The sequence below is a fragment of the Ptychodera flava genome, chromosome 19 (genome assembly GCF_041260155.1).
Source record: "Ptychodera flava strain L36383 chromosome 19, AS_Pfla_20210202, whole genome shotgun sequence".
NCBI classification, from domain to species: domain Eukaryota; kingdom Metazoa; phylum Hemichordata; class Enteropneusta; family Ptychoderidae; genus Ptychodera; species Ptychodera flava.
Window position 1 is genome coordinate 12,435,257 of NC_091946.1, and position 16,627 is coordinate 12,451,883.

The following is a 16,627-nucleotide window of genomic DNA, read 5'->3' on the forward strand; positions in this document are numbered from 1 at the left end:
GAATGTCATAAGTTAGGCAGCTTCAGGCTTTTAAAATCTTTCTCAGTAAATTTTGACCAATTAGGAGTTAGGCAGGTAAACGCACACGATCCTGCGGGGACGCTCTAGAGACTGAAAGTCACCAACGATTAAACTCTTTCTCTGTGTGATTCTGGCTGTTACAAAAGGCTTTTCCTTTTAAGGTGCAACTTTCCCATTATTTTGCGACTCCTTGGAGACCCAATGCAGAGTAGAGCCTCAGTAGTTTCGTTCCATTCTCGTCATCGTGACAACGTTCTCCGAAATATCACTTGACACATGCGCAATGTTGAGGCATGCTCTGTCAAATAGCGGACGATTTGAATTATTGCACTTTTTGTTACATCCACTCCCCAAAAAAGTCTTTTTTATTCCCGGCAGGCCTTAAGCAATTGAAGTCAATTCATCAGCTTTTAATATACAGATACCCGAAGGACTCGAATACAGGTAACGCTACGATAATGCTGTCACTGAGATGTTTTACGACGGCACCGTTGATTTGTTAAGGTAGTACACGCCTGCAGATGGAAATACTTTCCTTCACTTAAAAATTCCCTAAGCAAATTCTAAACATTCTCTTTCAAAGTCAAGAGTAAAGATCAGGTGTCACGACGCAAAATTTGGTACTAGGTATACTTAATTCTCTAAAATGTATCGATATTTGAAATTCAAAATGGCCGCTTCCCCTCAGGTTAACCTAATACGGGGAAAATTATATTTCCGAATTTCACAAGAAGACTGAAATCTTTGTTCCCTCTACAACTTTAAAAATGATATCACACACGCACCAGATCAGCACAGTATTGTAAAAATTGATTGTCCGGATACCTGTCTCTGTGCCTTATGTAAATCTGCTCAGTATGACGGTGCTTCAGTTAATACACCAATCTCCAAGTCCCTGAAATTTTTGCTCAAGATGTAGAATGTGGTTTTTGAGGAGTGTCGGAAACTCGACAATTCACAGTTCATTTCAGTTCATTCCATTCTCCAAAAACAGGTTTTCAATTCACGGCAGGTCCACAACAATGCATTGGTAAGACAGACGGACGCTGGGCCCTTGCTAAGATGCAGTACAATACAACGTCATCTTATAGGGACATGTTTGTATGTATTCACCATTAAAAGTACCCTCAGACAAGCACTGATTAATACCATAAAGAGAACCAGTCCCAGTTTTCTTCAAGTGTGCCAATTCAGTTAAAACCATCAACTTATACTGACCCTATAGGGAATGAATAAAAGCACCATCGTAATAACCCTGTCAGTGTTATTTATGACTCTGAGTTTTCGACATCAAATGTACTGTTCTTGCGTTCAAATAAATCCCAATAAAATATCGTGCGATATAATATATTGACTTTTAAAAAATCAACGATTGGCATTTAATCTTTTAATCGTGATGAGTAGATAGCGATTATGCGGTTCTAACCGACAAACATCACATTCTTTATACGCATGCGTTTTATTTCACTTGTTCATTTCACCATCAAATTTTCACTGTCATGCATAATACGCCCCAGGATCCTTTCATGGGAATCCTGTAGAGGAAGTTGCTGGTCAGAATCGATGGTCGCAGTCGATGACCGGCAAAGGTAAAGCTTGAAACGCTGAGAAACGACGGCCGCTGTGTCACACAAGAATTTAACGTTGAACACGAGACTTTTCATTCATTCGTGCGTGGGTGGGTGAGATGAGACAGCCGGGGAGATGAGCTTAAGACCAGCAATTTTGTGAAAGATTACACTACTGGGCACTGACTTCTCATTGGAAAATTAGAACTCTGAAATTTTACGACTGATACGTAACCTTTCCATCTATATGTAGATCCCGTACTTTTGATGTACCCTTCACAAATGCTGTATTATGGACTCGGTTTGAAAGAGCCTTTGCGATCATTCAGCCAGTAAAACTCTGCATTTAAAGACCAGCGAATTGAACTGCCTGAATATTTTTTTTTATCTGACGAAAAGACTGAAAAGGTGTCGTGCAGTGACAAATGCCGCCATTTGCTTTCATACAAAGCCCTAACCCCGACTAACACTTGGAAGAAAGGAATCGAGAATCAATTTTATGCCTTTTTGAACACTGCTGAGACATTTTACGAGTTTTGCACGCTATACTTCGACATCGAAGTCGGTATCCTTCAATACAGTGGCACCCGTCAGGCATCGCCCTACCATAGCGGCATGTGTTGCGATCAACCGACCCGCTTTGCTTCAGAAGCAGTAATTGCACAATGTGTGACTCCAGAGCGACAGGCTAATAAATCGGAACCTGGTGCTTTGATCGGAAGTAAATTCAGATTGTCAGACAATGAAATGAACCGTGTTGCAGATGAAAAAAATATTTGGGCAAACATTGCTCTTGTGAAGCGGGACTGACTGTCTCGATTTAGTCGACGTAAAAACTCACCATTCCCGCCCAGACATCCACACAAGCAGCAAAATGGTCACACAAACATCACATCTCACATTATATTCCACACCTTATATCTCACAACGAAGAATCTTAGGGAGGTTTTCAGTAGATCATGGATGTAGTATATCAAATTTGTGTGGTAAATTCCGAAAAGAAAAAAGTGTTTCATGTACAACAGGCGTCTTGGATATAGAGTCGGTCACTTGACATCAATAGCAATAGGAATTAGACTCTGTTGTCAAGTTCAATGCTTGACATTTCGAACCTGGCTTTGGGGTAGAGCAGGGGCATCGTTTGCTTGATTTTCCTGTTTCGCGAGACAGAATCTCGCAAACACTGCAGCGCAAGATCTCGTCAAGTCTCGCGCAGTTGTGAAATTAGCCTGTGAACATTGTTAACGCTTTGAGAGCCTAATTAGCTGTCTAATTAAGATGTGGCACTAGCTTCAGACGTAAAATGAATAGATACACTTAACATTGAACGCTCCCTCATCATAAATACTGAATCAACACCTTTCTTCTCGGTGAATCGTAGGAGCCGACACGTCTTGTCTGCCTTCCAAGTTCAAATTAGTATTTCACGAACCCAGCCGCGATACATTTAACATTGAACGCTCCCTCATCATAAATACTGAATCAACACCTTTCTTCTCGGTGAATCGTAGGAGCCGACACGTCTTGTCTGCCTTCCAAGTTCAAATTAGTATTTCACGAACCCAGCCGCGATACATTTAACATTGAACGCTCCCTCATCATAAATACTGAATCAACACCTTTCTTCTCGGTGAATCGTAGGAGCCGACACGTCTTGTCTGCCTTCCAAGTTCAAATTAGTATTTCACGAACCCAGCCGCCATAATTACGTATTCTGAAAGCATTGGGCTGCATGGGGCTTGTCAGCTTACACGCGTTCCTGATTGTCCTCAGAAAGGAAATTAAACAGTCATTTTCGTTCCTCCATACGTAGCTTGAGTACTTTGCCAGCTCTCCTGGAAAATTAATTGACGCCGGGCCACTTCATAGGTGCCGTAATTATTACAGCGTATCAACCACCTTTTCTCACTGATGGAATGTGTTGCGGAGTTCCTCGTCTATCGCTTGTACTTGTTTATTCTGTTATACTCCATTGTTCACTTATTTTTTTATCCTTTTCATTCTTCTTTGACGCTGTCAATTTTTTTCGTACCCTTTTTTTCTGTCAGCTCTATAAATAAATCTAACACGGCGTCTTATTCTTCCACCACAAAGTGTGCTTAAATCCGAAGTATTAGTTTCACAAGCACCTTACATCGCGAATGGGCTGGCTCAACATTGTACACATTGCAAGCGAATTCTAGTGTGGACTAGAATATCACTTGTTAGTAACGACATTTTACATTGCTCATTCCGGCTTTCAAGTCATTGACAAAGTTGAACATGCACATTCGAAATAATTTTTGGTGTGGAGCAAAAACGAGCTGTATATCTTAGAGAGAACTAAACTACTGGACAGACATACAAGTTACAGCTATTGGGGTCACAAATTAATTATTTTGAAATAATTCTTACATTTATACATTTCACAGACTCTTAGCGCTGTACTAACCACCACACTTTTTTCAAAGCACTATTTCTCATCAAAGATGGCATGAAAACCCCCTCACACAATATATTTTCAAAAGCAGAGAAAATTAAGTTTGGTTAGGTTGCAATAATTTACTCGAAAACAGAAGGAGTATATATTTCGGGTAAAAAACTCAGGTTTTGTTCAGTCAAAAACGTGGCACTACTTTGCGAAATATAATATCTCTTTTCAAACTACAGCTTATTCTAAAATGGTAGTGAAAGATTGACATTCAAAACAGTGATTGAAATCACGATAAGCAAAATGGAAATGTTTAAGTTTTTCCGAACGTAAGCTAGAATCCTTGCTACGCAAAATTGCCATTTTGTTGCACAGTATTTTCATAATTAAGTGTGAAAATTTGACATAATTAGCCCCTGCCAGAGTAAAACCATATTCTTTTTAAAAAGTAATAAATGAGGGGAAAAGAAGAGGGGAAATCGGGTGATTTGCATATATTAGCATAAGTTCTTCTCTCTCACCCAACTTACGACGGTTTGTCATTCTAAAAAGTAAACCCTACCAATATTTCAATCTTGGTTCAACCAGTTACAGAAATTTGAATGAAAATTTGAAAAAATGGTAATTTGACGCAAAAAGCTGATAAATGTGCAACGCCCCGTTAAATTTCAATGAAAAGCATGAAGGCAAGAAGCAGAATGGAGGCGCCGTTTTATGGTTTTCGTTAGTAATGCCTCGCCGTTGCATTCGTGTCTTCTGTACGATGTTTCCGTCGTGAGTTCCTCGGGTCATCGACTCAACGCAATATTCTGAATGGCCATGCTCTCTTTCTCGACTAACTTTTTCCGGTTACACATTTCTCTGAGTCACATCTTACCATAATTGAGATTTCTCGTTCTCACGTCACCCGGTACGCTGTGAGTTTGAGAACACCAGTGTATGAGGTAGATTTGTTCTGATACTCTGTATTGTCGCGCGAGCTCATTCGGCCTTTGCTGTCCCAGCGTGCAGCCACGCGTATTATTTGACGAATGGGTGGTCGCGTACTATTGAAACCGGAACATTGCCGCGCGCAGACGACACACTTCAAAGTAATGGGTTTGTGCACTCCCATTCGGTGACAAATCTAATGTATGAAAATTGACCACAGCACTAAGCCATGCGGATTAATTTGACGTATACATCGCCGAGTGAATACTAAAAGCCGTTAGAGCAGTGGGAAGAAAACATTTTTCGAAGAGAAATGATATAAATCAAAGAAAGTTATTGATGGCAATTGTGTTTTCTACAATGAAATACAATTACTGTGATTTTCTTAAGTATTGAAGGGAAGTGAGAAAATAATCCAACACTCCCATGGGTTGAGATGATATGTCTCACAGTCGTTTGGTAATTTCTGCCTCATGTAAGTTGGAGGCAGAAACTCTCCAACTCGTGTGAGGCATTCCATCTCAGCCTTACCTTTGCAAAGAGTTTAAAGGTATACTGTCACCTGTTCCAATTTTGCCAGTTACCATGGAAAGAGAAAATCTAATCAATCACAGATTTTAAGCGGATGGCGGCTTTTTAAAACAGCTCCCTCAAACGGGCATTTTGAATACCAAGGAACGCCCCTTTGACCATATATGGGCATATTTAGATTACAGGTAACTGTATACCTTTAAATTATGACGTGTTTGGACTGTTTGGGGCCCTGCCTTCCAATGTAAACCAGTATTTATTGTACTACTAATTGGAATCAGACACGAACATAGGTGCCTGCGGTATATAAAAACTCAATTTATAGGGGGAGGGGATTAGACTACCAGAAGATTAGTAGCTTAACATCAAACAAAAATATAAATTATTACAAAAACGTTAAGAAGTAAAGTGTCTGTATTATCCTTTCTGTTCCACTTTGCCGCACTAAATCTGTTTGCCTTTCCGGAACAAACTTTTGAAACCGTTACGTTTATTCATGGCCAACGATGTGGAAAGCCAAAAAATCACGGGCGAATCATAATCGAGCATATTTCTTTCACTTTTCTCCGACTCGAGCCTAAAATTTCAGAATAATGGTCAGCATAGGTCCCGATTATATTCCCCTCCCCCCGAAAAATGAAAGACATTCCCATTTTGATCGAAAAGTTTGTCTGCTAGATTGCCCTGAGGATCACTGACAAGTAGATATGAGTAGAGGGGCGACATACACACAGCGAATGACGCGCCAAGTTTCTGTTGATCGTCTGCTCATTCTGATTTCTCTGATTTCTACCGTCTCCTCTTCTGTATGGTTGCGGGATTGTTGGAATGTATGGGCCACCCATTTCAACCTAAGCTTGTCCACTTTATAAGGTTTACCATTCCTCTAAAACCTCAAAATTGACAGTAGTAGTTGGTTCGATATTTTCACAATTATATTACCATTAATAGGTACTATTATGAAAGTACTCTGTTCGCTTCGGCACAGTTGCTAAGCGCAGTCAAAAGTGCACCGACTTATGCGTCTGTTGCTCGTTTGGCGTGTTGACAATTTAGTAAATACTGTAATTTCATGACCACCTACATAAGTTCAGATGTAAGACACAGTCCGTGTTGGAGATTATATTAATGTAAGTTTATGATTTAGGCTGTACTTTGCGCATATTAGGTAAGATCGGTTTTATTATTACTCAGATTCATCTGTGGAAACGACCCGTATAAATGGTCGCTCATGTGGCTCTAATCAACCGATGAAAGTGTTTCAAAGTGTTGGCGCGTGAGTAAAGTGCATAGTAGATTGTATTGAAAATGATCTTCAATTTTTAGGGCTTGCTTAAATGTTGAAATTTGTTTTCAGACTTTCGAATCACTGCCAAGTTCGCCCCAAGCGTGTTCAATTCATTTCCGAACGAAAAATTTCATAACACGCAGCGGAGCAGACTAGCGATAAACAAAAAATGATACTAAAGTGATAGGTTACAAGTAAAGAGAATGGCTTTACGTTTCCCACGTGTGCGTTTTTTGTCTGAAAACGCGATAACTGAAAACGCGAACGCGATTAATGCCATCTGAATACAAAAGTAAGCCATCTTGGAACAGTGCAGAATATTCGAGTATAAGACGGATGTGTCAGACGACACAGTAAACCGTGTGAATGAAATTGATTTACTGTGACTGTTCAGTCAATGTCAACCAAAAGACGCACTCTTCAAGTAAAAATACACTTTGTAATGTTGCCATGGTGACCGGATCAGCGGGAGGGTAATTTTTCGAAAATCAACCCAGTAATTGGACGCAAATTGAATTGTATTCACAAAAAAAAAATACTCACAAATTGGGAAGAAGAGCAATTGCGACGTCAAGCACGATCACATCGCGGTGAGCGAAACCTCCATATTTCATGGTAATATTAGGGATCAGTCTTGTATTATTCATTTTTTCGATAACAGCCGTGATAGTTTAGTAGTTTATAGCTCCAAGGGTAATCGACAATTATTATGCCATCGCTTGACATAAAAATTACATCTTTTTGTGCGATATTCTCATCAGCAATCGTTCGATAAGAAAAACTGCATGTCACACGCACAGAATCAAATGCTATGTGTATTGTGAGTCAGCTTGTACAGGCTTGAACAGTCGGCACCATTCCCCGCTATTCGATCGATGCAGTGGTGACCGCCGAAGTTGTTTTTCCGTTGAGATGATAAAAGCGTGAGGAATATACTCAGGCATTGCAGGTATACATACACCTCACAAAATACCGCCCTCAAAATATCACACCTATAATTGTAGTGCATTCAAAGCGCCCAAACCTGCCCAATCCAATGAATAGAAAACGCGTATGTAGAATTAATTTGGGTAAGGGTGACCTTATCATACAGTAAGCTGCTAAAAAATGGAATTACTTTGCCACATTTTGTGTTATGTCTCTGTTCTGTGGTACAAAATGAATAACTAAATCATGTTTAGGTAATCAACATCTCAGATGATAGAATATAAGAAGCCCGCTTTACGCCAGTATGTAGCGATAGAGAGTCGTCTTGGAGGTAGCTCTGCCGGCGATCGGGAAAAAAACACGCGGATGTATGTATTACCCGCCTTGAAACTGTGGGTTTTAAACTTTTGCTCGAACTTTCTTAAAAAAATCATTGTGTTTCACAATCAAGAATAAAAATCGGGGGGGGGGGGATGTCATCCAGTAAATTTTCGTACCAGAGAAACGAACTACCCTAATTCAGTACATTTACCGACACTTGAAATTCAAAATGGCCGCCATCCCTGTATTAACTCTAAAAGGAAAGTTACATTTTAGATTGTAACGAAAAGAAGACAGTAAAAACTTGGCTTACTCCAAACTTGGCTTACTCCAAGTAGACCTGATCAAGGGATTGAAAAACCCGAGAGTCAGAATGTCCCAGAGGCGCACCCTACCGTAGAGGTAGGATGATAACACAGCCCGCGCTGTATTTTACGACTCTCATTATCACATTTGTCGACAGTAAACGAAGAATGCCCACACTTTATTTTGACGTTAAAAATGCTTTCTGCAAAGCAATATGTGCAATAGTGAACAGACGCTATGGGGGTTTATGCGTGAAAAATTAAGCGGCTTAGAATGGGTTGGGTCGAAGATACCATGCGCCTTGAAAGTGAAGGGCTTAAACTGTTGCTAAAACGTTTTTCAATGAAACTTTGCCACTCTCTCACCAAATCAAGAATAACAGTCCGGTGTCACTATGCAGAGTTCAGCACTACAGAAACAAAGTCCCTCACATCATCGATATTTGAAATTCAAAATGGCCGCCATCCCTGTGCTAACTCAAGGAACTACAAGTGGTAGATCAGAAAAGAATTGTAAAAAAAGGAGATTCTGGATTTTGTCCCAGAGGCGCATTCTACCTTAGCTTGTTCAAACTTGCTCGAATGTAAGTCAGTTAAGTCCGTCTCGATGACATCGGTTCACTTCGTACAACGAAATTCACACTGTTGATTTACGTACCGCTGAAACAAGCCACACATCTACACAGTGTAGGTATCAACTTTACATTTTACATCCGACCTGTGAAGTTTTATGGAACTGTTTGCTTCCTGGTGACAACTCTGCAACGACTCTTAAGCTTATACCGACCATATCAAAATACGGTACCAGGGATATGCGAATAAAATGCACCTTGCCGTTTTAATATCTTGATTTTACATTGTCGGAGGCAATTAATGGACGGACGTTTTGTTTATAAAACTTTCAAATCGCTCCGTGACGAGTGAAAGAATAATAGTTGTCGATGCATCCTGCATATAAAAAAACACAAGCAGTCAATTGAAAATAAACTTCCGCCAGCACTACGTGAACTCTAATGGGAACAATTAAATTTCCGTTTTCACAAAAAAAGCTTTGAAAACTTTGTTTTCTACAAGCGCTTTGGAGTGACTCCCCACAAGTGGTAGATCAGAAAAGAATTGTAAAAATTATAGAGTAGGAATACCTATCCCAAAGGTGTATTGTACCATAAGGGAGCGCTAGCATATCCTCATTGCGGACCGACAGGAAGCCTATACGCTGACATGCCCGCTTCCACCTGTCACTCATGCCCTCGCGTTAATCTGACAAATATATCTTGCGCTGTGTGGTAATTATGTGATGGATATTTGTCCGCTATGAATTACTGCTAATTCCTGTTGCTTGCCCGATCGCGATCCTTTCGGGGAATTCTCTGGCGTCGTTTGTGCGGTGATATCACAAAAATTATGACGTAGATTCTGGAGGCGACACATGTCTGACCCTGACCAATTTGATTACTTAAATATCTGCATTGTCTGCCATGAACTACATTTTACACGGTATGTCTGCATGCAAGTATACATTAAGATATAATTATTCGCTGATGGTTTATCGGCGGAAGATCTTGACCTAGATATACATTAAATTTGACGAGACCTTAGGTGAATGTTTTTTCTATGTACGTGTAATTAAATTATTTTATACCTGTCGTCATTTCGACTCCCGTGGACGCAAGTTAAAGAGATTGGCCTCTCTGAAGGAAACTATGTACAAAGCGAACGGATAATGCTTATACATTTTGGCATTTTTACAGGGTTGTTTCCAACTGGGTGAACTTTATTTCACGATCAAAACCATCAAGAGTTGCCTTTTTGCCTGGAGGCGTCAATTATCTGTCTCGTGCACATTAAAACGTTCCGCTTTATCGTCAGAATTTCAGGCTATACCGGGCCAGCGGGATGGGGTGTTCAAAGTGATTTGCTGCCGATCTTTGTTGTCGGTATTCGTGAGTTGACTACTGCATACACGATCTTGGTCAAAAATCCGGAAGGAATCGATTTTGACCCTAATTTGAAGACAGAATGCTTTGCTCTACCCAAACCTCAACAGACTGAAGATTTCCCGGTTCAAAATCAACATGTCTTGATCACAATTAGATTTATAGATCCGTCGCTCGAGGACGCTCTCTACGCCCCCTCCTCTAAGAGGGGCGGAGGTGTAAAAAGCGACCTCGAGCGACGGATCTTTCAGTCTAGATCACAATATACCGTCTGTTGACGCTTCGTTCAGAAGATTGATACATACGCTTTGACTCCTTGAAGGAACGCCCGCCATTATTTGCACTGTAGGCCTTAGGAGCTATGCTTTGCACTGGCTCTATACAATTCCCTCCTCACGGCAAGTCACCGTTTTTAGGACACGAGGAGTACAATGGGATATAAAGTTTGTCAGATGGAAAATAATTACACAGCTCATTAACACAATGATTTTTCACGAATGATCCGAGCGTGCATCCTGTGAGCCATTTACGTGAAGCAATACAATTTCACCATGGGGATTATACATGCACGCAACCGCCTTTTGCGGAGCGAATCGATTTCATTACAAACGTGGCACTCAAAGCTCAGTGTAGAACAAGTGTATCTGCTTTCTTGAAAGTCTTTGTTAGCAAGATTTCAGAGTGCAGAAGATAAGCTAGCAGGAAATTACAGAGCTCTTTTGAGTGCAGTCTGACTTAAAACCGTGCAGCCAAGCTTTATGATTGAATCGTCACTTTGAAAAGTGACTGTTACAGTTAAATATTTAAATCACGTTAAAGGGCATGGGTCGTCAGTAACGAGCATGTGCGAGATATGAGTGTCACACAGTCGTTCGTATACGGCGTTGGTGTGTCAGGGTGCACCTTTTCGAAAAAGTCCATATTGCGTGTAACTTGTCACATGGGTGGTGTCTCACACCGTAACTCGCAAAGCAAATCCATAATTTGTCCGTTTAATCCGCCAATTTGAAATATAGTTTCACTTTCGATGACAAACTGACCGAGTTAGAGCGAGAGTTTGGTGCACGGGCACGCGCATTGTTTTGGTGTTTGGTTAGTTGCGGTAACAAGAGCTAAATCTTTGAAGGTCTCATAAAAAAGTAAACTGGGCAATTCGATTTCGTAGAGATGTCGACTTTCGTCGATACGCAAATTTCGATAGCGATATAACTTAGTCATTAAATACATACATACATACATACATACATACATACATACATACATACATACATACATACATACATACATACATACACACACACACACACACACACACACACACACACATACATACATACATACACATACATACATACATACATACATACATACATACATACATACATACATACATACATACATACATACATACATACATACATACATACATACATACATACATACATACATACATACATACATACATACATACATACACAGGGCTCGAAATTAACTTTTTGCCCTGGTAGTCCACTTGGGCTACCATTTTCTGAAGTTGGTAGCCCAGTGACAATGGCTGGTAGTCCATGCATAGTTTAGTTTAGTGATACTGTACTCGTCCGAGTATAAGCCCCGGTTCAGCAACACAAAATAGCAGTAAGACTAGGGGCTTCAACTCGAGAAACCACATGTTATGTGTTTTGCTAATTTATGTACATTTTAACACTTTCTATCACTTTCAAAATCGGCTTACACATCCAAAGAAATTGCAAGTTGAGCAAAGAAAAACAGAAAAAAAAATATTCTCATGATCTGTATGAACTAGCATGCCTTGTTACTCCCGAGTCTAACGTAATACATGTATTGATCGACAACTATAGATAAAAGACAGCGAAACTCAGCCAAGCTTAACTGACAGTTTTATATTTCAAATTAAACTGATTACACAATGTCTTGATACAGAAGTGACAGTTTTGTGAAATTTCAGCATCAAAACCCCAAAACTTGACACACGTACGTCTTGTATGCTGCCGATCAACAGCACAGTGTGAACTGGCATGCAAAGACTACACACGGAAAAGCAACTCAGCATTCTAGTATCAAACGCTCTGCATCTTGTGAAAACAACAACATAGCAATGAAAATTGTAATAGTCATCAGAAAAAAACTTCGCGGATGAAAGGATAATTGCTTCAAACAAACGAAACTGCACGTTGACTGCATTTAGCTCGTCCCAAAGTGACGGACATCGAACGCCAAGTATTTCATGTCCCAGGCTTTGGTAGTCCGTGTGGGCTACCATTTCATGGACTTTGGTAGCCCCAGGGAAACGTTGGTAGTCTGTGGACGCGGGACTAGCGCTAATTTCGAGCCCTGAATAGATACATAATACATACAATACATACATACATACATACATACATACATACATACATACATACATACATACATACATACATACATACATACATACATAAAAATGTAGTATGGATAAAAATCGGCAAAGTCTTATAAGTAAGGCACTTTTCCCTACTTTGTTCAAAATTTATCACATGGAATGCCTGATGGATTAGCCTGGAATGTGGGACTTTAATTTCACCTTAACAAGTTGCAAACAAAAGACAAAATTATGAAATCTTTTCTAATAAAAGTAAATGTCATCCTCAGTTTTTTACCATAATGGCAGACGGACAGATTAGTCCTGTTGCCCTGGTTTCAGTGCAAAAAAATATACATTCAAAGAAAATTTGTCCGAATAGAAGCGGCTAAGTGAATTGTGATGAAAACAGAGAGATCGGCACATGGGCATTTGCTCTGTAAAACCAGAATTCCAGAATTCTTTCTTGCGAGTATAAACCGCACGGTTGACGTCTTTCCAGACCCCGATCGAAGCGTTATCATTAAAATGATATTACTGGCAAGCGATCAGTGCACGTTTTATGGCCAACGCAGCAGCTATGGCCCTTGATAGGGAACGCGAGTGCTTATTATATCTTTCTCCCATTTCTCAACACGCCATGATCATCAGCGCGTGATGAAGCAGTTTTCGTCTGGTACACGCAGGTCCATTTCTATCATCGTCATCAGTTCAATTAGTTGCGATCGAGATGGAATAATAAAAAACGACTAGATGTCGAGGCACAACCCTCGTTTGTTAAACCAACATCCGAAATTCTTTCCGTGGACGATTGCAATTTTTGTTAGCGCTGTTTGTGGAAAATTTAAATGCTTCAGAAATTAATGGATTTTGAAGGTCTAATGTCTTGGGATAGAATTTTATGTCCTTGTTTTGGAAATTATCGCGTCAAAAATGATGGATTTTAAAAGGTCTATTATTTTCTCCTAACACTATGGCTGAATTAGTAGTTTCTTTGTACGTGTATTTGAAAACTTCCAAATGGAGTGTTAATGCGATTAGAATGTCATTAAATACTCAAGGTTTCCCTGTTTTCCCGAAATCCGTCCACATGAAATACGCGATAATGGACTTCTGAGTGTACGAAACATGAGCTTTAATTACCGTGTAGGTCATGTCGGTAATATATCAATTTCAGCAGATTTTCAGAAAAATGTCTTTATCCCAGGTATTTTGTACACCCGTGAATACACTTGTTTTCACAATGTCTGTTACTGACTGACGAATGAAGTTCAATAAACGCCTGTTCATTTACATAACTATCGTTTTTATTTCACTAAAAAAAGCTACAAGCCCTGCTTGTGACCACTTCCTAGAATCATACTTACCCAGAAAGGTGTGCATTTTTCAACTCTTTATTTTACACACAACTATGTAAATATTCATGACAAACTTGACAATACTGTGCCGACTTGAAAAATATATGCATGTTCTGTTGCTAATAATTACTTCTTCGCAAGTGCTACGCATAATGATTTTCGTCTAAACTTGAAATTAGACGATGCAATTTTTTCCATGCCGTCGCGTTGCCTATGAGATGTTTAAGAGTGAAGACGCGAGCGACTTGGGAGAAGCTTGCGAAATACGCAGGTCAGTAAACGCAAGAGATTGTTACCGCAATAAAATGATAGCACCCTTTTACGACATTCTGTAACCCATCGTTCTCTGTTATCTTCACGAGGAACCGGAAAGCGTGTGACCGTGACTGGCGGCAATCTCTCTGTAGATAGATTGATTCCAATACAACTTGTCCACTACTTGTCGGTGGGTTGGTGCAAAGGATGGGCCCTACAGGTGTCGTTAAATGTTACGGCGAGAACTCTGCAAGAATTGGAAATCAGGAGTTTTATTGACAAGTCCTCTCTCTCTCTCTCTCTCTCTCTCTCTCTCTCTCTCTCTCTCTCTCTCTCTCTCTCTCTCTCTATGTATGTATGTATGTATGTATGTATGTATGTATGTATGTATGTATGTATGTATGTATGTATGTATGTATGTATGTATGTATGTATTGAATGTATGTATATATGTATGTATATATGTATGTTTTTTATGTATGTATGTATGTATGTATGTATGTATGTATGTAAGTATGTATGTATGTATGTATTGTATGTTGTATGTTATGTATGTATGTATGTATGTATGTATATGTATGTATGTATGTATGTATGTATGTATGTATGTATGTATGTATGTATGTATGTATGTATGTATGTATGTATGTATGTATGTATGTATGTATGTATGTATGTATGTATGTATGTATGTATGTATGTATAACGCAAAAGCCAGTCAAATGTGACCTCCCATTTCAATATTTGTCATAGGAAACAGCTGTAATAATACAAATATCGCTCCGCCACAAATACTTTTCACGACCCGTTTAATAGGTTTAATAGCTGTGTGTATGACGCTCTTTCTCATACCCACCTGTTGTTAGTGGCCTTCAAACACCAATGATTTACAACACATGCTTCGTAAATCGATTGATTTGCGCGTTGAGGAATCGAACTCCACTATTAAAACACTTTTCAGCCTTAATTTCGAAATGAGAATCCCAACTTTGAAAGACCCAGGTCGATTGAAAACCTCCCGAAACGTCTTTTACAAATCGATAGTAAAATTTCATAACCTGAGATGATCGATATTAAGTGGAGGAGCCCTCCTGTTAGAACACGTTCAAACACTTCTACTTCAATGGTATGTGTAAGCCCTGAATAGCGTTCGACATCGGCGAGAATGTGTTTATTTTATTGGAAGAATGAAAACAAAACTTCGAGAATTTTTTCAAAACACGGTATTAGTCATTTTCTGTGTCGTATTCCAAAAAAAACTGGCATTGTCTCCTAATAATTATTTCTGTCAGGAACTCGTGACCAATAAGGTCTCTTTGTTTTGTTTTTCTCTGGTTTTTTGTTGCAGCTTTGCAACCTAAAACAGCCTCTCCTTGCACGCAAGGACGATGGAATAATAGATTGATCAGATTATCAAACTGGTTGCCGGGGATCACAGTCAGGTTACAACATGATTAAAAGTTAGGTTGCGTGTGCATGTAATTCCGGTACGAAAGAGAACTACACGCTATTAGTGATTGCTTAATGTAAAACTTATGATTAAACGTTGTTTTGTATGAAAGCCCGTAAGGGACATGTTTGAAAGCAAAAAATAAAAAAAAATATCTTGTGCTCACGAGATCTTTTCTTGTGATCACAAGATCTTTTCTTGTGCTCACGAGATCTTTTCTTGTGCGCACAAGATCTTTTCTTGTGATCACAAGATCTTTTCTTGTGCGCACGAGATCTTTTCTTGTGATCACAAGATCTTTTCTTGTGCGCACGAGATCTTTTCTTGTGATCACAAGATCTTTCTTGTGCGCACAAGATCTTTTCTTGTGATCACAAGATCTTTTCTTGTGATCACGAGATAGTTTCTCGTGATCACAAGATCTTTTCTTGTGCGCACGAGATCTTTCTCGTGAGCACAAGAAAATATCTTGTGATCACGAGATAGTTTCTCGTGAGCACAAGATAATATCTCGTGATCACGAGAAACTTATCTCGTGAGCACAAGATAGTTTCTTGTGAGCACAAGATAATTTATCGTGCTTTTTTGGTTGGCCTAGGGAGTAAAATTCCCGGCCTTGCATTTTTCGGCCATACAGTTTAAAATTTACGTATCTAAGGCTCAGAGGCAATATATGACACTATAATTTTAATTCTCGTGCCAATTATATAATAAACGGAATCAGCGATGTGGGTTCGAATCCGATTGAAAACTATCCGTATTTAGTGATCTGATTTATACTCCCACTTGTCAAAAATTAGGTTTGAATGGCTTTTAAACTCGACTGCCGAGATCAACAATAATGGTTTATCAATCAAACAGTCACGTACAATTACTCTATCAGTAATATAATGTGCTACCAGTCTTTGTATATTATTCCTCTTACTTTGATCAATGTCAATTTTAAATTGTATACATTCATTTTTACACG

General features: G+C 39.4%; 1 protein-coding gene across 1 annotated transcript in view; it reads left to right on the plus strand.

The window, feature by feature from the left end:
• Window positions 1-16,627, plus strand: part of LOC139118983 (uncharacterized) — a 135,240-nt gene that overhangs the window by 336 nt on the left and 118,277 nt on the right. The gene's annotated exons all lie outside the window — the stretch shown is intronic.